The 13,269-nt window shown below is 42.2% G+C and overlaps 1 protein-coding gene across 1 annotated transcript in view; it reads left to right on the top strand.

Moving 5' to 3' along the window:
- Positions 1-13,269, top strand: part of SLC35F1 (solute carrier family 35, member F1) — a 413,530-nt gene that overhangs the window by 169,449 nt on the left and 230,812 nt on the right. The gene's annotated exons all lie outside the window — the stretch shown is intronic.

Raw genomic sequence — 13,269 nt, 5'->3', positions numbered from 1 at the left:
CAATAGCCTAATAAATAAAGAACATATAGAAATTCTCATAGCAATAGCCTAATAAATAAAGAACATATAGAAATTCTCATAGCAATAAAGCTGAAATGGTGAGATACTACTTTAAACTGAAATATTAAGAAAGTCCTCTCCAAATAGGTGACATTTGACCAGCAACTTCAATGGTGAGAAGGATGGAACCAACAATGTAAATACTTTAGTGAAAATTCTGTCTATGTAAAGGCTGTAGGGGGAGCATGGGCTTGCCATAGTTGAAGAACAGTGAGAAGGAGATGAGGCTGAAGCCTGGTGAGGGAGGAGAGGAGTGGTAGGAAATATGATGAGAAGGGTTGGCAGAATCCAGACTAAGTGTTGCTTTCTAGAGCATAAGGATTGAGTTTAACTCTGTGAGAAATCAATGGAGGTTTCAAACCGAGTTTTACATAAGAATAGGATCTTCAAATTAATACTTTAAGAAATACTTCTCTAACTGCTATGTGGAGAATGGACAATGGGGGGCATAAGTGGAAGGGGGAAGACTCACCATGAGGTTATTGAAATTCTCCAGACACGAAAAGATGGTGGGCTTGGACCAGAGTGGGAGTGGGAGTGCTGGTCAGATGTGGCTAGAAGTGGAATAGAGTTTGAAGGAGGAGCTGATGAGACTTGTTGTTAGATTGGATTTTGGGGATGAGAAAAAGAAATAAAAGATGACCAGATGACACATAAGTTCTTGCTTTTTAAGCAGTTGGGTGAATTGATCTTAACTGAATGAATGAAATGGGTCTTATATGAAGAACATGTTTGGATGTGTTGAAACAGGCATTTAGAACTTATATTTGGACTTAGTAATATGAGATCCCTGTTAGATATCTCAGTGGCAATGCCTAACGGGTTGTCAGAGCTTACTGGAGGAGTTACCAAATGATATGATTTGACTGCGTCCCCACCCAAATCACATCTTAAATTGTAGTTCTTATAGTCCCCATGTGTTGTGGGAGGGACCCGGTTGGAGGTAATTGAATTATGAATCATGGGGACAGGTTTTTCCTATGCTGTTCTTATGATAATGAACAAGTCTCATGGGATCTGATGGTTTTATGAAGGGCAGTTCCCCTTCACACACTCTTGCCTGCCACCATGTAAGACTTGCCTTTGCTCCTTCTTCACCTTCCACCATGATTTTGAGGCCTCCTCAGTGATGTGGAACTGTGAGTCCATTAAACCTCTTTTTCTCCATAAATTACCCAATCTTGAGTATGTCTTTATTAGCAGTGTAAGAATGAACTAATACAGTCAGTTGGTACCAGGTAGTAAAGATACCTGATGTAAAGATACCTGAAAATGTGGAAGAAACTTTGGAACTTTGTAACAGGCAAAGGTTGGAACAGTTTGGAAGCCTCAGAATAAGACAAGAAAAGAAGATGTGGGAAAGTTTGGAACTTCCTAGAGACTTGTTGAATAGCTTTGACTAAAATTCTGATAATATTATGGACAATAGAGTCTAGGCTAAGGAGATGAGGAACTTGTTGGGAACTGGAGTAAAGGTCACTCATGCTATGCAAAGAGACTGGCGGCATTTTGCCCCTGTCCTAGAGATCTGTGGAACTTTGAACTTGAGAGAGATGATTTAGGGTATCTGGCAGAAGAAATTTCTAAGTGGCAAAGCATTCAAGAGGAAGCAGAGCATAAAAGTTTGGAAAATTTGCAGACTGATGATGCAGTTGAAAAGAAAAAGCCATTTTCTGAAAAGAAATTCAAGCTGGCTGCAAAAAATTTGCCTAAGTAATGAAGAGCCAAATGTTAATCACCAAGACAGTGGGAAATATGTCTCCAGGGCATGTCAAAGACCTTTGCAGCAGCCCCTCCTATCACAGGCCTGAAAGGCCGGGAAGGAAAAATGGTTTCCTCCAGCCCCTCTCATCACAGGCTTGGAGGCCTAGGAGGGAAAACTGGTTTTGTGGGCCAGGCCATGAAGTGTTGAGCCTGTAGGAACACAGAAGTCAAGAAATGAGGTTTGGGAACCTCCACCTAGATTTCAGAGGATGTATGGAAATGCCTGGATGTCCAGACAGAAGTTTGCTACAGGGGCGAGGCCCTCATGGAGAACCTTTGCTAGGGCTGTATGAAAGGGAAATGTGGTGTGTGAGCCCCCACACAGAGTCCCCACTGGGGCACTGCATAGTACATCTGTGAGAAGAGGGCTACCATCCTCCAGATCTCCGCTGAAAGCTTGCACCATGCACCTGGAAAAGCTGCAGACACTCAATGCCAGCCCATGAAAGTAGCATTTCATGGGCTATACGCTGCAAGGGTACAGGATGGGGGCTGTACCCTGCAAAGCCATAGGGGTGGAGCTTCCCGAGGCCATCAGAGTTCACTCTTGCATCAGTGTGCCCTGGGTGTGAGACATGGAGTCAAATGCGGTCATTTTGGAACTTTAAGGATTAATGACTGCCCTATTGGATTTCAGACTTGCATAGGGCCTGTAGCCCCTTTGTTTTGGCCAATGTTTCCCGTTTGGAACAGGTGTATTTACCCAATCCCTGTACCCCCATTGTATCTGGGAAGTAACTGACTTGCTTTTGATTTGATGGGCTCATAGGTGGAAAGGACTTGCCTTGTCTCAGATAAGACTTTGGACTTGGACTTTTAGGTTAATGCCTGAATGTGCTAAGACTTTGGGGGACTGTCGGAAAGGCATGATTGTGTTTTGAAATGTGAGGACATGAGATTTAAGATGGGCCAGGGTAAGAATATGGTTTGGCTGTGTCCCCATCCAAATCTCATCTTGAATTGCAGTTCCCATAATTCCCATGTATCTTGGGAGGGACCAATGGGAGATAACTGAATCACGGGGGCAGGTTATTCCCATGCTTTTCTCATGATAGTGAAAAGTCCAATGAGATCTGTTGGTTTTATAAAGGGCACTTCCGCTACACAAGCTCTCTTGCCTCTGCCATGTAAGGCATGCCTTGGGTCCTCCTTTACCTTCTGCTGTGATTGTGAGGCCTTCCCAGCAATGTGGAACTGTTAAGTCCATTAAACCCCTTTTTCTTTATAAATTACCCAGTCTCAGGTATGTCTTTATTAGCAGCATAAGAATGGACTAATACACCAAGAGATTGAAATAGACACAAGAGAAGTCAAAGGACCAAATCCAAAGACTCCTCCATTTTCAGAGAGTGCAGAAGGAGAGTATCTAGTAAGGTTGGAGAAAACCAAGACAGTGTGGCGTCCTGAAAGCCAGAGGAAGGGAACGTCAAGACGATAAGAAGAGGACTGATAATTGGCCAGTATATTTGACAAGACAAAGGTCATGACTATATTTGACAGTAGCACTTTCTGTTAAGAGGTGGTAACAAAAGTTCTGAAGTGATGCATGGATTATAGACAAATCTTTGAAGTGTTCCTGTAGAGAACTGGAGGTTAATCAGAGATAATTTGCAGGGTGAGTTTTTATCCCAGTTTTGCTTTTAAGGTGGCAGTTATAGCATAATTCTATGCTGTTGAGAATGATATGGGGGAAAATTGAGATGCAAAGAAGGAGAGCAGGGATATTTTCAAGAGCAAAGTCCTTGAGTAAATTGAGAGAAGATGGAACTCCGGGCACAAATAGAGGGCTGGCACTGATCACAGGAGAGGTTGTTCTTCCACTGAAACATTAGGGAAATCAGAATATAATGGGACCAGATGAAATGGGTTTGTAAGTATGTGATAAGTGAATGATGTAGAGCTCACAAAATTGCTTCCATTTTCAGTAAAATATGAAGCAAAGGTCATTAGCTGCAAATAAGAAAAGCAGAGAAAGTGGTATTAAAAGTTTAAGGAGAGAGAGAGATGGCAAGTTTTCCAGGAAGGTGGGATAGGATTACTGGGCAGTACTCAAGACATCATCAAGAGAATAAAATAGACACAAGAGAAGTCAAAAGACCAAATTCTAAGACTCCTCCACTTTCAGAGAATGCAGAAGAGTATCCAGTAAAGTCGGAGAAAACCAAGAGAGTGTGTTGTCCTGAGACCCAGGGGAAAGGGGTGTCCAGATGATGAGTAAGAAGAAGGAGGACTGAGGCCCCCTGTGGTGGCTCATGTCTGTAATTGCAGCACTTTGGGAGGCTGAGGTGAGCAGATCACTTGAGGTCAGGAGTTCGAGACCAGCCTGGCCAAAGTGAAACCCCGTCTCTACTAAAAATACAAAACTTAGCCAGGCATGGTGAGGCACTGCTGTAATCCCAGCTATTTAGGAGGCTGAGGCAGGACAGTCACTTGAACCCAGAAGGAGGTGGAGGTTGCAGTGAGCCAAAATCATGCCACTGCACTCCAGCCTGGGTGACAGAGCGAAACTCCAGCCTGGGTGACAGAGCGAGACTCCATCTTAAAAAAAAAAAAATTAGCCAAGCGTGGGGTGGTGTGTGCCTGTGATTCGAGCTATTCAGGAGGCTGAGGCAGGAGAATCATTTGAACCCAGGAAGCGGAGGCTGCAATGAGCCAAAATTGTGCCACTGCACTCTAGCCTGGGCAACAGAGTAAGACTCTGTCTCAAAAAGAAAAAAGAAGACCGATAATTGGCCATTGTATTTGACAAGACAAAGGTCATGTCTACACTTAACAATAGCACTTTCTTTCTGTTAAGAGGTGGGGACAGAAGTTCTGAAGTGGATGCAGAATATTAGTCTTAATTTGTGCTCTTTGTTCCAAACAGGTGCCAGCACTGAATATCTCAGTAAAAAGACCATGGCAGTCCAACAGGGGCATGGAGGAGGAGTGTAACCTCAGGCACATCATTCCATTTTCAGATTCTCATGTTCTTTATCTGTACAGTCCACATGATATTTCCTACCAGGCAGGTGATTGTCCATATCAAATTAGACAACATGCTTGACAGGATTTTTTTTCCTTTTTCTTTAAGAAACTTGCCTTCAGTCCCCTTTCAGTTTGTCATTAGACAAACAGCTGTAGGAACCAGTTAATTTCTATAGGCACATGTACTAAAGGAATTAGATACTCATTACCTAATGTGCCTATGTGGCCTAAAGTGAGCACTGAAATTTTGATATCTGCGGTATCAAAAGGAAAGGAACATCATGGAGGTTCCTTGACCAAATCAGACACAGACAATAGGGCACTCAGGAGCTCAAATAGAAGTTGAGCCTGAAATTATTGGTGATGGAGAGCTAAAATAGTGTGACAATGGAAGTGGAGTCAGAAAGAAGCAACTAGGGAAGAAAGGAAAATGTGGAAGCAGAAAAGAAGGGCCAGGAGTGGTGGAAGGTAGTTGTGGACTGGATGAATGTCACATACACAGTTCAGTGTTTCTGTTTAGGGTTCTTTGACTTGTCTTCATTATTACCAACCGAGTGCCAAGCCCTAGACTTGAATCTCTGATTTACAAAGTCTACTTTGACAGAAGTAAGCTAAGAATGTGGGCCATGTGAGAGGCATAATATTGGGTGACTCTACACTATCTCCAAAATGCGGAAAAGAAAATTGAATCAATGAAGGATTGGAATACTGCTGCTAAACCTTGTTTCTCCAGACTTTTTCGGTCCCAATCTCAACCCTTTCCTTCAATCAAAATGAATTCCTTTAGCCTAATTCAGGGCTGAATTTGCAGTTCACCCATATTAAACAAATACGAATAAGGAAATACTAATACATTTGAGGAATATGGACACAGATATATTTAGGTAAGCCTTGGTACAACCTGGTCTGTGAAATTTTTACCCGATAGCTGAATTCCCATTTCCTTTAGTTAAGGTATAGCAGTATCCAGTGAATGTGAGTTAAAAAGTAAAGCCACTTGTGAAAGACATTTTTGTAGACTTACTGACCCTTTTAACCACCTCAAATCTTTGTTGGAAACAGAAAGGCTATGAATAAATAATCATAGTTCTCTTGGCTGAGTTTCTAGTGATCAGGCATTCAGTTTTGGCTGGCTACACACTGAGCAGTTCCTGGTCATCCAAGCATTGTTGTAAAATCCCCTTCAAAGGCACAATAGATGGGCCTTCATTATTTTTCAAAAGCCCAAGGATTGACTGCCGGGAATCACACTTCATCTCTTGTTCTCTTCATTCTAGGGCTTTCCTATTGAGAAACTTTCAGTTAGCCAAGGAAGATACACCACTCACCTTCCTTTTGGACCATTTATTCATTCAGTGTGTAACTGTCAACATGAGACAGCATTACTGAAAAATGCAGAATCATGATGGGAAACACATTCTACTATTTGTGGTTTCACTCCTACCCTAAAGCTGCTCTTTTTCCACTATGCCCCGTTCCCTGCCTTAGCTCAAGCAAAAGACTCACTCTCCAATTCCAAACAAAATTGATCATGGAATCCTATCAGTTCCATCTCTTTAGCATTTGCAGGATCTATTCCCTCTTCTTCGTCTTCTTTACCTCCATTCAGGATCTCAGAAGCCTTTCACTCTTGGTTCTTAACTGGCCTCTCTTCTTCCTCTTTAATTTTCCTTCGCTGTTTTCTCTTTGCAGCTGAGGTGATCTTTCTAAAACTCAAAGCTATCATTCCCCTCTTCAGAATTCACACAACTGCTTCCAGTTGCCCCAGGATAAGGCCACATTCTGAAATTAACCTGCAAAGTACCCCCTTATCGGACTCCCACCTCACTTTCCACCTGCCTTTCTGGCCGCGTACCTTTCCACCTTCCTTTTGTGCTATGTGCAGACCACATTATACTCCTTTCAGTATAGCTTAATAAATGTTGAGTGAATGAATGGATGTCTGCTTCCAAGGGGAGAAGGGGGCTCCAGGCAGGAGAGTTTGCCCCTTCCTTTTAAAACGATTCAGCCCCATTTCCAGTTTTCCTGTGCCAGAGAATTAAAGACCTTTTTCCTCCTTATTTTGAAAGAAGTTTCCAATCAGTTGTGTCTTGGGGGTTTGCATTTATCGCTGTCTCTTTTACTGTTGGACCCAGAGGGTGATGGAAACCATTTTGGTCTCAATGTCAGCTGTCATGAATGGGAAGTCTGAGGGCACAGCTAGAACTGACTCTGGTGAAGTGATACTTTTCTGTGAAGATTGCTTTGTGCGGGAAATTGTATTCAAATCACAAATCTCATTCAGAGAATTATTTTGCTGCCATCACCAGTTGCAGCAGCTGATAATGCCACAGTGGTCATTCTTTGTCCCAGTTAAACAAAGTGCTATCCTAATCTGTTAAAAATAGCATTGAGCTTAAAACCATTCAAGACAATTACCAGTTACCTAGTAATTATTCTAGAGTGAATTTTTCATTCTTACCAAGTGAGTAGGTGTGGTTTAGTATTCCTTAGTTTTCTCACATCTAATTATAAATAGGTTTATTTCTTAAGCAATATGTCTATTTTCTAAAAATAAGTCGATGAAGGCTGTATATCTCCTCTGAGCTCTGATGCAACATGAATAGAAAATTCACAACAATACTATTACTCTTAAATAATAGCAGAGTACTTTGATTCATTCAATAAGTATTTATTATCTATCACATGCAAACGTAGTTGTAGGTGGTGAAGATAACGAATAGTTCAGTTAACAGAACTTATTTCATTACTTCACAATTGTATAGGTGTTTGCAAAACGCTTTTATATACCTGCCTACTTTTGATTTTCACAATAACCTCATGAGGTAAGGTGGGCAAGGATTATTACCATCCTCCTACAATTAAGACAACCTGGGTGCAGAATGTCCTGAAGACTTAAATCAGAATACGTAACCCATCAATGGTAGATCTAGCATCAGAATCAGGATCTCCTGATGCTAGTGCCAGTGCTGTCTTCACTATCCTGTTCTTCCAGTGGCAATAATTCCTTGAGCCAGAAATTATATTGAGACACGTGGTACTTAGAAGTAAACCTATTTCTAAGTCTCATGCATTGTGCACTGGGAGTGAAGCTAGTGAAAAACACCGCACCATGAGGAGACCCACTATTTTTCAATCAGTTTCCCTTTCTTTGTACCTCTGAGGACTTTTTGCATCTTCCTTTGACTCCTGTCTTATGTTTTTATTTTTAAATAACACTCTCTTTGTGTGCAGCTTACACCTTGAATGGCTTTCCAGGGAAGTTGCTGTTGCCTGTATTCTCTCCAATATATGTCTTATTTGATAACTAAGCTAATGTATTTAATTATGTGCCTTTGGGTAAGATGACTAGATATGCACTTTATTTATAATGTTTGGACAAAGGGTACTATTGATGTGAAAGAAATAAGGTAAGACTTTTAACGTATTTATTTTTATATATATTTTATTTTATTAGTAACACATGTGAAGAGAAGAAGCAGAGGGGAGTTCCTTGTCCCCATTCAATGTGTCTCTTCCTGGTTCCTTTCATTTTCTCACCACTGTGTTTGGCGTATTTTATAAGGCACATCCCCTACGTGTACCTTATATATAATGATGAATGTTAGTGTAGGATGGGCCATAGATCCAAGGGAGAAAGTAGCATTAGGAAATGTGTTTACATGAAGGGGAATTCAGAGGAAATCTTGCTCATGGGCTAGATCCACATTCCCTAAGGGCTGGAAAGAATTGTGAGATTTGAGCAGGCAGGTGGTGAATGTGGCAGTGCCATGATATCAGGCCAAGATTTTCTGATTTGAGGGCAACGTCACTTGCTGTGAAAAATCATCTAGAGTAGTGGTTCTCAAACTTGAGCAACAGAATCACCTATATGGAAGGCCTGTGAAAATAGATTGCTAGACACCACTGCCAAAGTTCCTGATCCAGTAAGTCAGTGCTGCTAGTTGGGAAACCTTGTTTTGAAAACTACTACAAAACAAGCTCTTGCTGTAGCTGTCAACTATGGAAGGTATATAACCCGATGGTTTGCATTAAGTTCTCCCTTTCTTTCTCTCTCTCCCCACTCCTCCTCCTCCTCCTCTCCACGTCCTCTCTCTTCCTTCTCCTCCCTCTCTCCTCCCTCTCTCCTCCCTCCTGTTCCCCCCAAGGATTCCTACACTCATTGGTTACCACTGACTCTCAGAGCCTGAAATGCTCATTCATGCAGTCTCTCATCTAAATAGAGTCAGAGCAACAAGGGGGCTGAAGGGAGTAACCTCCAGGTTAAAAATAGCCCAGTGGCCAAGAGCATATTCGAGGTCAGACATGAATTGAGACTGTCAGTGCCATCTGCCTCCACAGATTTCCACCTTGTGCATCCTGCACTGGGAGAAAATGCTCTGTGAGTGGCTGTGGTTTGCTGTAACACATGGGCAGATGGGATAGGGGTTCACCCTTGTTTCTCTTGTACCCTCAAAACAGTGATAGAAACAAACTTTGAGTAAATGTCAAAAAGCTATGACTTGATACTAAAGAAGAGATAAAATACATTGGTATTACTTGTTTCTTGGTTATTTTTTAATAAATAATGCATTCATTTGCATATAATAAATAACATTTATGAACCCTTGAGAGCATTTTGCATGTATAATGCATTTATCCTCACAGCAACCCAATAAGGTTGGTATTATTATTATACTGTCTTTATAAGTGAAGAAACTGAAGCATAGAGAGTTGGAATAACTTGCTCTAGGTCACATGAGCTATAAGTGACAGGGGCTGGATTTAGACCAAGGCAGTCTGGTACCAAAGCCTAGGCTTGCTTTTAACCTGTACTTTTAAACTACACTGCCTTGTTTTTATCCCTTTATCAGGCATTCTTCATACACCTCAGCAAAGTGGTCCCTGAGTTTTGAACCAAATAGACCACTGAGAAAATTACCCATAGTTAGCCAAACTTGAGGTTAAGGGCCCAGTTCTCCACAAGACTGTCCTCACTTCGGACACCAACCTCAAGTTGAGAGGTCTCCAAAGCTACCCTAACTTCAGACCAGCTGGCTACCAATTTGAGGGCTCTGTGGACTCCCTTAGCTTCAGTAATTCACTGGAACCACTCACAGAACTCAGGAAAGTGCTATTCTTGATTACAGTTTTATTATAGCAGAAGTATCAACATTAGAACCAGCCAAAGGAAGTGGCACATAGGCAAAGTCTAGTGGGGTTTCAAATGTAAAGCTTCTGTCATCCTCATTTGCACATTACCCTCCTGGTATCAAAGTGTGACAGTGCTCTGTGAGTATCGGCAACCAGGGCAGCTCAGGTGAGCCTCAGTGTCCAGAGTTTTTATTAATGTTTCTTAATATAGGCATGCTGGATTGAGTCATTGAAAATGAACTCACTCTGTAGCCCTGCTCTCTTCCGTGATGGCAGGGCCTGTATCATGTGGTACAAAGCTACAACCGTCAAGTCATGTGGTTGGTCTTTCTGTTGTGGCCTGCCCCCATCTTGAGTCACCTCATTAGCATAAATTATTAGTTGTGGTCCAGGGTCCCACTATGAATAACAAGGCACTCCAGTCACTCGGGAAATTCCAAGGGTTTAAAGGTTACCTCCCAGGAACTTGGGACAAAGATCCACTAAATTCTTTGTTATGCTAAAGCACAGAGCAGGAAGGTGGTCAAACAGAGTTGCCTGTTCAGATATGAATTTTATGACATCTTTTAGGTCAGCAGCTCTATTCCTGTGCCAGGAAATAGTCTCACTGTCACAGAAAGGGGAAGAATTTTCTCCTGGCATTTCTGCAAATAATCAAGCGCTATGTCAGGAAAGGTAACACTGGGGAAGAAAGTGTTTAAATTAGGAGGAAGCTAGAGAGCTCTGCATGGTGGAGACTGCTGGTGAAAACAGCCCTGCAGTAATTTACAAGGAGCTCACAGGCAGACAAACCAAATACAATGTGGTCCTTGCCACAGGGAAGGAGTGAGGATCTGCTGTGTGAATTGAAGGCCACAGAACTCTGCCTTGTGAAGCTTTTATACACCCAACATGTAAATTACAGTGCTTGTGAATTGGGGTTGGTTCACATGTAAATGAGAAAATGCTTGAGTTAAGCAAGTCTGCCTCTGAAAAGAATGGATATCTAAGAACTGAAGACTGTACTTGCAAATAATAGGGATGGAGACAGAGCTGTTCTAATTCCAAGGGACTTCTAAAATGAAAAATAATGAGAGGTGGGATGGGAGAAGGGGAGGGTAAAACATCAGAAGAAGCAATCTTCCATGAAAATCTGCCTGTGTGCCATTAGTGCTTGTCTTTCCAAATAAGAGCAAGCAAATGAGAAAAGAGCAAGGAGGTATAAATAAAGGGGTGGGCTCAAAGGAGAGCATGCTATGCATGGATGGAGCTTTTTATTTTAAAGGACTTGCTGTTATTAAAATATGTGCATTACATACTATGTTTATAACTCACTCAAAACATGGGATTTCCTATTACACTCAAGCTCTCTTTTCTCTGAAATTGAAGGCTCACGAATCATATGAGTTTAATCAGGATTTCCAGTACAAAGGAAGAAGTGAAGGAATGCTTAATTTGGCCCAGGCATGCAGCTGAGTACCCTAGATGTTTGCAAGATTGACTGGTTTTGCCTTCTCAGTGGCAAGCTTCCTTTACTCACTAACCACAGGGCTGGGAGAGTTGGAGTTTTATGATATGGCCATGGCAGCTTTGAACTGTTGAGCCCCTTTCATTGGGTTTAATGCTGCTGATATAAGCCACATAAACTGGCACACAATAACAATGTACAGGAAGGACTTTTTCCTTTTCCATTTAGTTATTTATAGACAGGATCTCACTGTCTTGCCCAGCCTGAAGTGCAGTGGTGCAATCATGACTCACTGCTGCCTTGACCTCCCGGGATCAAACAATCCTCCCACCTCAGCCTCCCGAGTAGCTGGGACTACAAGCATGCACCACCACACCCAGCCACGTTTTAAATTTTTTTTAGAGACAAGTTCTTGCTATGTTGCCCAACCTGATCTTGAACTCCTGGGCTCTAGTGATCCTTCCGCCTTGGCCTCCTTGGCTGGGATTATAGGCATAAGCCACTGTGCCTGGCCCCATTTTTTAAAAGAAAAAACAGGATGTATATCCAGATACAGAAACTAGCTATGATTTTAATGTGACACCCCTGGATGACAAGGGATTAAAAATATCTGCGGATGCTGAGTGACAGTTTTACGTTATGGCACAGCAGCTTTTGCTCTGAAATCAGCCTCAGATGGAGAGAAAGCAGCCACTGCTGTGCACCTCAGGAGCTCATCTGTGGGCTTTGAAGCTAAATTCCTCCTCTCCTCCCTGAGTTTTCCCAATTGTAGGTCTGTCTCCATCAGCTAGAGGCAAAACCAGTGCTTTGCAGGATGGAGACTGTCTCCTTGAGAGGCAAGGGTCTCAATCCAGAAGGAAAGCTGTAAAGGAAGTGCCTATTTCAGACAGCCTGCTATGATATCAAGAAGCCAGTGGAGTGGAAAGAAATGGGACCTTTGCATCTTTGCAAGTCTAGATTTGCACGCTTGTTTTGTGCTTAATAGTCTGGAGCAAGTATTGCATATCTCTGAACCTCCCTTTACCCATCTGTAAAATTAGGGTAACCACCAGGTCTACCTTCCAAAGTTGTTTTGGGGATCAAATAAGTCAGCATTTCTATAGTTCCTGAAACACAGCAGGTGCCCCCTCCCAAGAATATGTTGAATATTAAGTACATATATTTCTAATGCAAAATTGAAGCAAGCAGTTGATTATCATCAACCTTAAAAGTTGATGCCTAATTTTTCTTAGTGACCTCGTGCTGCAAGGATCCTGTGATCCAACTGAGAACATTTATTTGTTAATACACAAAGTGCCATTTGGCTCTCCTGCCCTGACATCTGCCTGAGAAGAAGGCTGATTCTGTCAGTTTGTGGAGTGTGTGGAGCAGCCACTCCCATTGGATTGTGCCCACCCGGGCCACTATCTTCTGTGCCCAGGCCTGAGAAGCCTGACAGGCACATTCCGTCCACTTGCTGAGGTGCGGAATGAATCCAAGAGTGTGTTTGCTGGTCTACGAAAATGCCAGCCGGAGCCCTTTGAGTGGTCTGACTCTCCACCCTTTTCTTCCCCCTTTCAGGACAGAGTGGACTTTTGAAAGGGTGGGTTATGACCCAATAGGTCTGGGTTTGCCTTGTTTACTGTTGCAGCTTTTCTAAAAGCAGATGATTGTTCAGGCAACCTTGACTTTTTTTTTTTTTCCTGATATCACATTTTAGTTTTCTGTCATTCCTTTCTGTGGCAGTTATTTTTAGCTAATAATGCCATCTAAAAAAAGTCTCAGAGTTTGCGGTAGGTTACTGTGTTTTATCAGCAGATGGCTTCTAGTAAACTTACACTTAAAAAGTAAACACATTGAAATGCTTCATATTCCTTCACAAGAATAACCATGTAGCATTTCAAATAGCAAGCACATGC

This window comes from Colobus angolensis, unplaced genomic scaffold (genome assembly GCF_000951035.1).
Source record: "Colobus angolensis palliatus isolate OR3802 unplaced genomic scaffold, Cang.pa_1.0 Scaffold100, whole genome shotgun sequence".
Lineage (NCBI taxonomy): Eukaryota > Metazoa > Chordata > Mammalia > Primates > Cercopithecidae > Colobus > Colobus angolensis.
The sequence above is the reverse complement of the archived record's forward strand: the minus strand, read 5'-3'. Positions and strand labels throughout refer to the sequence as shown.